This window comes from Pinus tabuliformis, chromosome 7 (genome assembly GCF_031772625.1).
Source record: "Pinus tabuliformis cultivar Carrire ecotype Pingquan chromosome 7, CPIR1, whole genome shotgun sequence".
Taxonomy (NCBI): Eukaryota; Viridiplantae; Streptophyta; class Pinopsida; order Pinales; family Pinaceae; genus Pinus; species Pinus tabuliformis.
Window position 1 is genome coordinate 1,262,679,894 of NC_142293.1, and position 11,019 is coordinate 1,262,690,912.

The window sequence follows — 11,019 nt, forward strand, 5'->3', positions numbered from 1 at the left end:
CAAGTTGAGCTTCAATATCTGCATGATTATGTAGGGGTCGGTACAAGCATTGGACTAACACCATCTCTAATAACACATTTCCCAGGAGTGATTGGAAATGATAATCTTTCTATAGGGGGTGAAGTTGTTTTTTACATTGCATTAGGAAACTTCTTGAAATATGATGCACGCTTGAGTATTTCAAAGCTTTATTTTGTTTCTTCTTTGACCTTGTAAGACTTGGTCCTTTCCATTATTGTAAACTGGAATAGTGAATTTTAGTGGTTTTTTTTGTACAATATAGGGGAAATTGCAAACTTTTTTATGAAGCATTGCATAGAAAGTTTTATGGTTCATACTTAAAGTGACCCGTGCTTTGTAGAGCTGGTAAGGGTGATACATTGAAGGCATCTTACTTGCACACTGTGAGTCCTCTAACAAAGACTATTGTTGGACTAGAGATATGACATAGCTTTTCAAGGAACGATAATGTGTTCACCATAGGCACTCAACATGCTTTGGACCCACTAACAACAGTTAAGGGGTGCCTCAATTATTATGGATGGGCAGCTACACTACTTCAACATGAGTGGAGGCCTAAAAGTTTTGTTACTCTTTCTGGTGAGGTGGACACCAAAGCCCTTCACAACCATGCGAAGGTGGGGTTATCTCTAGTTTTGAAGCCTTGAAGGATCTTTCATGGATATGCACTATTTGGTACAAATTTAAGCGAAGGTTTGTGCCAAATTTTGATTGGAAATTTTTAGTTTTTCCTTTCAGAATAATTATTTCAGTGCGTGTATTTTTTGTTGAGGCACAAAGAAGCTCAACACTTTGACTTAATTAGAAATTTAGTTTTGTGAAGTCAGATGTTGTAAATTTTTTAAGGCATATGCTCTTAAAAATGGGTGTTGCCAAACATGGTTGGTTAGAGTTTCAATCTGGTTGAAAAGTTGTGAAACATTTTTGGTTTTAAGTAATGGTAAGATTATTAAGTGAGCTCTTTAGTATTTGATATGGGTGGGTTTTGGTTCATGCCCTTTATTTCATATTGTTTCAACATTTGGATGAGGGCTTAGACCTTCCCATTTTGAATGAATTAACAATTCAAGGGTGTGTTGGCTTGCCCAAATTTTCCCTAGACATTAGTTTAGTGCCTGTGTTTTCTATTGAGGCAAAAAGAAACTCAATGCCTTAACTCAATTAGAAATGTATTTTTGTGAAGTCAGATGTTGTAAATTTTTTAAGGCATATTCTCTTGAAAATGGGTGTTTCCAAACATGGTTGGTTGGAGCTTCAATCTGGTTGAAAACTTGTGAAATAGTTGATGTCTTAGGTATGGTAAGATTAATATCCAGATTTAAACAGGAACGCAACAAATTACAGAGATAACCATATACACAAAGATGCAGCGGAAATAATACTTCATTTCATTAATGGAAAATACTGACATATGCTTACAAACAGAAATGGCAATAAACTAGCTAGGGCGATGGTAGCTTATCTCTGAGAAGAGATGTGATGGCTACATGCCTCTGAACTGTTCTGAACTGTATTACAATGAGGCTCGAAGGCCTATTTATTGTTGAGAAACAATGGAAAACCCTTCACATACCGAAACCTAACCCTAGAAGATGAAACGCCAAATTGTGGGCCCCGTTTGGGTAAATTGGTACATCAATTTCCCGGGGTCGTAACTTTGGCATACGATCTCCGTTTGACGCGTACGATAGCTCGTTATAAAGATCTATCCAAGTACTACCACTTTGGGAGGCAACATGGAGCTCGGTCGCCCCAGAATTCCAAAAAAACGTCGTTTAGGGCCTCAAAACGGCTCCGGAAGTTCAGGACCCGAAAAACTGCTAAAAATAGTAAACTGTGCTACAATTAAGGAAACTGAAAATGCTGAGAAAGACCATGGTGGGGGTCCAGGTGGACCTGGCAGGTGGCCACCAATATCCACCTGGATCATTCCTCCCCCCTTAGGAAGCAATGGTCCCCATTGCGTTGAGCTCCTCCATGAGATGAGGAAACCTCTGCTGAACTTGTTCCCTGGTGAGCCACTTGCCCTGCTGAAGGAGTTGGCCTGCTTTGACAACTCGATACAGTTGGATATGCTGTTGGCGAGTGTTCTTGATCTGTGTGTCCATGATCCGATCAGTTGCAGCTTGTTCCATGCAATCTGGATTTAATTCTGTGGGTTTGAGCTGTTCTGCAATGTCGGATGTGTCTAGCAATGGTGGAAAGTATGGCCGAAGGCGGTCCACATTGAACACTGGGTGCAGGCCAAGGAATGGGGGAATGCTGAGCTCAAATGCATTGTCTCCCATAGCCTTAGTAATGGTGTAAGGACCATATCGAAGTGGTCTCAATTTCCGATAGGCTCCAGTAAGGCGTTCCTTTTGCAAATGCAACCAGACTTTGTCGCCCACCTGAAACTTGTGTGGCACCCGGTGTTGATCATGTCGCTGCTTGTACTTGGCATTTGATTTCTCAAGAATGTCATGGACCTGCTGGCGAATATGTTGGATGCGCTCAATGAAGCTGGTGGCCTTATCTGTTTCGGACTGGACATGAGCTGAATTCATGTGAGTAGCTGCAAGTGGCATGGCCACATCAATGGGGCATAGTGGCTGGAATCCTAAACCCACCTGAAAAGGGCTATGGCCAGTGGAGCTGTGAAGAGCTCGGTTGTAGCTGTGCTGAACATAGGGGAGGCTCTCGTCCCATGTGCGTGGATGCTTTGAGTTATACATGCGCAGAATGTGCACAATCATCCTGTTGACAACCTCTGTCTGGCCATCAGTTTGAGGATGGAAGGCTGTGGACTTCGTGAGTTTGGTGTCCAGCATTGACCAGAGACTGGACCAAAATGTGCTGAGAAACCGACTGTCCCGATCTGAGATGATAGACTGTGGGATCCCAAAGTGCACCCACACTCGTTCAAAGAAGAGTTTAGCAGTGGCTTCTGCTGTGATATTCTTCTTGCAGGCCATCATAATGGCCATCTTTGAGAACCTGTCGACGACCACAAAAACACAGTCATTTCCATGCTTAGTGGAAGGAAGGCCTGACATGTAATCCATGGAGATGGATTCCCAAGGTCGACTAGGGGTAGGCAACGGGGTATAGAGGCCTTGCTTCTTAATGGTCGGTTTGGCAATGGCACAGGCAGTACATGATCGGATGTACTTCCCAACATCCTGTCGAAGATTCGGCCAATAGAAATAGTTTTGCAGTACTGCCACTGTTTTCTCGACCCCGAAATGCCCAGCAGCCCGACTGTAGTGTGCTTCCCAAATCATCTTGGCACGCTCGCTTGAAGGAACACAAAGGTGACCGAGGTGGCATAATAGGGCATCCTGGAGGTGAAAATCTGCAACCTGCCGACCCTCCAAGAGTGTCTGGTATGTGTGGCCGAATTCTGGGTCGCTTTTGTAGAGAAGTGGCCAATCAGAAGTCTCGTGCCCGCAAGAGTTGAGCACGGTGGTTAGCGCCATGATCGGTGGTCGACTGAGGCAATCTGCAACATTATTGGTGCTGCCCTTTTTATACTTGATATTCAAGTGAAACTGTTGCAGGTATGTAGACCACTTCTGATGGCGATCATTCTGCAATTTCCCTTGGGTCTGTATGAACTGCAGAGGTCGGTGGTCTGTGTGGATGACCGTTTCCTTCCCCAAAATGTAATGCTTCCATTGTCGGCAGGCCTGTACAATGGAATACATCTCTTTATCATAAGTGGGGTACTTTCGGACTGTGTCTGAAAGTGTTTCACTGTGATATGCCACTGGATGTCCATGTTGAGTAAGGACTGCCCCAATAGCATAGTCAGAGGCATCTGTCTCGACCTCAAATGGTTGTTGTAAATCTGGTAACGCGAGCACTGGTGCCGTGCAGAGGCGATCCTTCAACTCCCTGAATGCCTTCTGTTGAGATTCAGACCAAAAGAATTTTGCTTTCGCCCCGCCCTTGGTGACTTGACTCAAGGGCCAAGAAATATGAGAAAATCCCAACACAAACCTGCGGTAGAAGTTGGCAAGACCTAGAAAGCTGCGGAGCTCTGTTAGAGTGGTTGGAGAGGGCCAATCCCGAATGACTTGGACCTTGGCTGGATCGACATGCACCCCCTGTTCATCAATGATGTATCCCAGATACTGGACCTCGGTCATGCCAAAAGTGCATTTCTCCAAATTGGCACATAGCTTGTGTTGCCGCAGTGTTTGGAGAACCTGTCGGATGTGGTGGAGGTGCTCTTCCCAACTCTGGCTGAAGATCAGAATGTCATCCAAGTATACTACTACAAAGGAGTTGGTGAATGGCCGCAAGATGTCATCCATTAGCCTCATAAAGGTTGCAGGAGCATTCGTCAATCCGAAAGGCATGACCAACCATTCGAAGAGGCCCTCCTTGGATTTGAAGGCAGTCTTCCACACATCTGAGGGTTCAATTGGTACCTGGTGATATCCTGACTTCAGATCGATCTTGCTGAAATATTTCGCCCCCTTTAGTTGGTCTAGGAGGTCATCAATCCGCGGGATCGGGTACCTATTACGGACAGTGATCTTGTTCAGCGCCCGATAGTCAATACAGAGTCTCCACGTCCCATCCTTCTTCTGTACCAACACTATCGGGCTCCCACAGGGCGAAGAACTCGGACGGATGTGACCTTTCTGTAGGAGCTCCTGAATCTGCCTCTTGATTTCATTGTTCTCCAGAACGGAGCGCCGATAAATTGGTCCATTGGGTAGCGGCGCACCTGGGGTCAGATCAATGGAGTGCTTGACTTGACAGTGCAGAGGAACCCCTGCCGGGGAGGTGAAGATGTCTTTGTACTCCTCCACAATCTTGTCCATTTGTAGCTGCCGTGCAGAGGGACCTCGTTTGGAGGCCGCGGCCACTGTCTTCTTCTTCCCTTGAGGGCGTATCATCAGGAAAACAAATTTCCTGGTTTTGGAAATGATCTTACTGCATTGTTTTGCAGTAATCAAAGAGATGGCGGCAGGTGGTGGTACCTCTGGTATCCTGAACAACTTATTTCCCAATGTAATAATAACAGCACGGGGCCTTGATTCATACACAGCATGTCGCTTCCACAAGTATGGTTGTCCTAGTAATACATCACAAACTTCAAGGGGAGCAATGTCACACAATACCTCATCCGTGAAGGGCTTGATGTTGTATGGAAGGCGACACTGCTGGCTCACGCGAAGATCTCGCCCTTGGTAAAGCCACCCAATGGTGTATGGTTGTGGATGTGCTGTGGTCGGTAAGCCCAACCGCTTCACGACCTCTGCCGAAATGAGGTTCTTTTGACTCCCGCTATCAACAATGAACTGTATCGGGGAGCCCTTGACCCACATCTGGGAGTGGAAGAGACGCTCCTCCTCCTCTGGATCTTCGGGTTCATTTTTCTGGATCTTTGCGGTAGCAACAGTGGCGCTGGGATCCGCATCAATGATCTGCTTCCCTTTTTCATACCCCTTATCGGGTTCTGACTCAGAGTCGGAACATGCATCTGATTCTGAAACCTTTAGCTCAGCCACCAGTGACTGTTTGGCCCGACACTCACTTGTGTTGTGAGTGGAGCTCTTATGGAACTCGCACCATTTTCCAGTGTCCTTTCTCGGCTTCGCGGCGTTGCTCTTTGCTTGCAGCTTCAGCTGGTTGTCTTGGGCTGTCCCGCCTTGGCTTTGTCCTTTGTTCTGTGGTTTAGGGGCACCTTTCCCCTGCTTTGGATTCGCAGATCCAAAGTCTCGCTTCTTTTGTTTAAACTTCTGCTCGACTTTGACGGCATACCGGTATGCTGCGCCGAGCGAGGGGATGTTTAGGAACTGTATTTCTTCCTGGATGTACTTGTGCAGGCAGCCACGGTATTTGAGTATCAAATGTTGCTCCGAATCCTTGATACCCAACTTTGTGCGAAGGGTATGGAAAAGATTGGTGAACTCCGGCACATCTTGGTCCCTTCCCTGCCGCAGCGTGGTCCACTTTATGTATTCATCCTCATAGCTTCCGACAGGGTAGTACTGCTCCTTGATGGCATCCCGGAACGAATCCCAGGTGGGTGCGGCTGAAAATAGTGAGCCAGTACTTTCATCCTTCTGCTCGCAGTAGGTTTCCCACCAGTCCTTGACGTGGGGGGCTGCTTTGAGAAGAGCAAAAACAATCTTTTCCCGACTCGAAAATTCATGAACAGAAAAATAACCCTCTAGCAGATTTAACCATTTATCTACGGCATCGGCATCTATCTGACCCTCGAATATGGGGATTTCAAAATTAACTTGTACCTTAAAGGGTGTGGCGTTTCCAGAGGAGCTGCTGGAAGCCGATGCGCCGCTTCTGGGTAGCCGCTGAAGGATCTGCGCAAAGTTGTCCATCATCGCGTTCCGTTGTCGCTCGAGCGCTTCTTCGAGCAAGATTTTGATGGGATCTCCTGCCCCCTCGTCTTTCTTCTCGTCCGCCATGGGAGGCCGTCGGGATTTGCGAGGCTGGTCTTGCAAAGGTTCAACCAGTTCAAGCCCTAACTCCTTATATCCCGACCTTGTTGGGGACATGCAAAGAAAAACAGAGAAAAAGCAGACTGCTCTGATACCACTGATCCAGATTTAAACAGGAACGCAACAAATTACAGAGATAACCATATACACAAAGATGCAGCGGAAATAATACTTCATTTCATTAATGGAAAATACTGACATATGCTTACAAACAGAAATGGCAATAAACTAGCTAGGGCGATGGTAGCTTATCTCTGAGAAGAGATGTGATGGCTACATGCCTCTGAACTGTTCTGAACTGTATTACAATGAGGCTCGAAGGCCTATTTATTGTTGAGAAACAATGGAAAACCCTTCACATACCGAAACCTAACCCTAGAAGATGAAACGCCAAATTGTGGGCCCCGTTTGGGTAAATTGGTACATCAATTTCCCGGGGTCGTAACTTTGGCATACGATCTCCGTTTGACGCGTACGATAGCTCGTTAGAAAGATCTATCCAAGTACTACCACTTTGGGAGGCAACATGGAGCTCGGTCGCCCCAGAATTCCAAAAAAGCGTCGTTTAGGGCCTCAAAACGGCTCCGGAAGTTCAGGACCCGAAAAACTGCTAAAAATAGTAAACTGTGCTACAATTAAGGAAACTGAAAATGCTGAGAAAGACCATGGTGGGGGTCCAGGTGGACCTGGCAGGTGGCCACCAATATCCACCTGGATCACTAAGATCTTTAGCATTTGATATGGGTGTGGTTTTGTTCAGGCTCTTCATTTCGTATTGTTTCAACATTTGGATGAGGGCTTATAACTTCCCATTGTGATTGAATTAATAATTTGAGGGTGTGTTGGCCTGCCCAAATTTTCCCTAGACATCAGTTAGCATTAGTGCTCGCCCTTCAACTGATCCGATCTTGAAGTGCATAGCTCCCATATGCAATTAGGAGGCCCAAAAATCATGGAAACAAATGGTGTTTTTCACCTAACTGTATATGATGATTTTGAAGGTGTCTCGGTCATCTTGAAGTGGATTAGCTATATTCCTCCTTATATAGGAGGACCTCTTCCTATCGTGAAGCCTCTAGATCCTCCAGATAGATTAGTTGAATTCACTCCAAAGGATTCATGTGATCCTTGCACAGTTATTCATAGTGTAGAAGATAATGGTAGGTGGCTTGGTGGAATCTTGAGAAATAGTGCTTCACAAAGACATTAGAAGTGTGGACAAAAACAATGGTTACTAGGCGAGCGAATCTTAAGGGCATCCCTATGGCCATTATTTTTGTTGAGACCCAAACAATGACGTGGGTGATTCTTGCAGACCCTGGTAACCTTGATTCTACTGAGAGAGTAGTACCTCAAGTAGTCTAGGTCCGATATCTAGATTTAGCATGTAAAACAACACACACCCTGTTAGATTTTAAAAAGAAGAGCTTCCTCTGTTTATCTTGGTGAACTAGAGAGGTTTGCTATTGGTCAAAGGGATCCTTTTGAAGGAATTCTTCAAGTTGGATCTACCATTGTGGAGAATCTCTGCACATACAAGCAACCTATGTTTGTTTACATACCAAAAATGGGGGAACTATGGGGAGGATCATGGGTGGTAATTGATAGAAAGATTATTAATTTAGATGAAGTTGAAATGTATGTAGAAACAATACCAAAAGGTGGTGTACTATAACCAGAGGGAATGATTGACATCAAATTATGTACAAAATATCTTCTTCAATGCATGCATAGGCTTGACCCGAATCTCATTTCATTTATGATTGAGTTATAGGAAGCTAAGGATGATCAAATTATGTTCAAAATATTTTCTTGAATGCATGCATAGGCTTGACCCAAATATCATTTCACTTATGATTAAGTTATAGGAAGCCAAGGATAATCATCTCGGGGATGATGTAATATGAAAAAAAATTAAATCTTTGGAAAAACAAAATCTTCCTTTTTATAATCAGATTTCCATCGGATTCATGGAGTTGCATTACACATCCTTCAAATTCATGGAGTTGCATGACACATCCTTCTCCAAATGTTCTTAATACTAGCATAGATCCATCTTTACTCTAGATCTACCAAGCGCCGAAAGGGATCAAATATTTTTTCACTCTATGCTAGTTTGCATATCAGGATATTTGATCCTTGGGTGCTTAGTAGATCCATAGTAAAGATGGATCTATGCCAGTTTAATTTCCCCTTTAAATAGGCTACATTCCACGTGAATCCTATGGGTCAATACCATTTATTCTCAATACCATGGGTCAATACCATGTGCCATTTTTATTTTTATTAATATTAATATTAGGGTTAATAATGTTTTTTTGCATGGTATTAATAACAATTTGGCCCATAGGCTTCACCTAAATAAAACCTATTTTTTGAGCGTTCGTAAATATAAAATGAATTATGGAGCAAATATACCATACCTCTGGTTTATGTATATTTTTATTAATTTACCATGCCTCTTTTATAAAAATGTTATTTGGCCTATGGTATTAAAATGGTATTTGGCCCATAGGACTGACCTAAATAAAACCTCTTTTTTGAGTCTTTGTAAATATAAAGAGGTTTATGGACTAAATATAAAAAGAGGTTTTATTTATTTACCATACCTCTAATTTACTTATATTTTTATTTATTTACCATACCTTTGGAGTAAGTATAAAAAGAGGTTTTATTTATTTACCATACCTCCACTTAATTTTTATTTTTATTTATTTACCATATCTATTTTTTGAGTGTTCATAAACCTCTTTATATTATAAATTTATATTGTGTTTATATATAATAATAATTAGAATGATTTCTAAATAGGGCCGACATTAGATTAAAAATATTAAATGTTAAAAATTACATGTTAAATGTTTACATTTACATGTTTATGTGAGATCTACCTCCATACTGGGTTGTAGAGGGCGTCTCAGCCCAACCATACTGGACTATGAGATATACCTCTATATTGGGTTGTAGAGTGCGTCTCGACCCAACCATACTGGGTTGTAGAGCACAATAACTCTTGTGGACTTTAATGGTATGACAAAGGTTCCAGTGAGTGATCAACCTTGTGATATTGAAGCCCAGATTAGAGTAATGATTTTGTCATACATCAAGCATGAAACATGCATAATTCTAGCAGTTTATCTTGCAAATGCAGATTTGTCAAATTATCGAGAATTGTTGATCGTGATGGTATGTACATGTGTAGGGTGTTTGAGATGGAAAATGGAATTGAGTTTAGATGTTTGCATTTTTATATCTATTCTTTAATGGATGTTTTAGATGTTTCTTGGCAAAAATATCTATTATTATATGTTTAGTAAATTGGGATACAAATATTCATGGCAGATCACCAAACTATAGGTGTGTTTACAAAGGAAAAATTGTTACAAAAATTAGCTAACAATATTATAGTATTGTAATTCTTTTTTTTGGAGCTGTGAAACTAATGCGATTTTATTGTATTTTTCCACCTGGATATTATGGACTGAGGAAATGATGCAACTAATTTCAATTTGGGAAATGTAATCCCCCTATGCTTGGATTATATTGGAGATGATGATCACAATGAAGTGGCATGTCTAATAAGTGTCAAGCATCTCATTTTCTTTTACAGAAATTAACTTTTGTAATTTTTAGGTTTGCACTCGTACATAATATTCTCTGCAAGTTTTGTATAAAGACACTATTAACCTGTGAAATGAATTATCTACAACTTGAACTCTCTCCTCTTTATTTTTGTCTAGACAATAGTCATCAAATTATTCTAGCTTTATTCCATTTTCATTTGTCACATATGACATTCCTTTTCCCATAACCTCATACGAGGTTGGGCATCACAAGAACCTAACTTGCAAAAAGTGCACTATTGGCTCAAACATAAACACAAATTTGAAGGCTAGTATAATAGGTAATGAATGTGCATAATTTAACCAACATGACTTAAGATGAGGAAGTGATTTGTTTGACATTGATTAACTTGGTGAAAAATCATTTAATATGGATGAATGGTATGAGTGAAAAGGTAGATCAAAGAATTTAAGACATGATCGATAAAATTTCTAGTATTCTAAAAACCCTAAACGTTTTGTCTATGTCATTAAAATTGACATGAAAATGGTTACTGAATTTTGTAGTGTGGCAGAGAATTGAGAGGGAAAATCATGAAATTTTTAGTAATTACTACATATGGTTGAAAGTAAAAGATCATATATTGTTATTCAACCATTTTCTTGAAAAGCAACACCACCTCATAGTGATGGAAAGGGAACTAGGTAACCCCCTATCTCTATTTACTTACAAAGTAGAGGCACCAAAACTTGAGATTAATAAGTACTTAGCCATCCTTAATTATGTTCAATTTTTCCATACTTGAAAATATGAATTTTGCAATGCAATTGATGTGTGCAACCAGGATTTGGCATGAAACTAGCATTTCGTAATTGTTTAGCTGATGCATTCAGTGTATTTTTTACAACCTTTAAATGATATAGAAACTAATGTGTTGAGAATCTTATTGAAAGAGTGCACTCATACTCACCAAATA

The 11,019-nt window shown here is 41.7% G+C and overlaps 1 pseudogene; it reads left to right on the top strand.

The window, feature by feature from the left end:
* On the top strand, positions 1-668 carry LOC149252016 (mitochondrial outer membrane protein porin of 36 kDa-like; annotated as a pseudogene).
* The last annotated feature ends 10,351 nt before the right edge of the window (positions 669-11,019 follow it).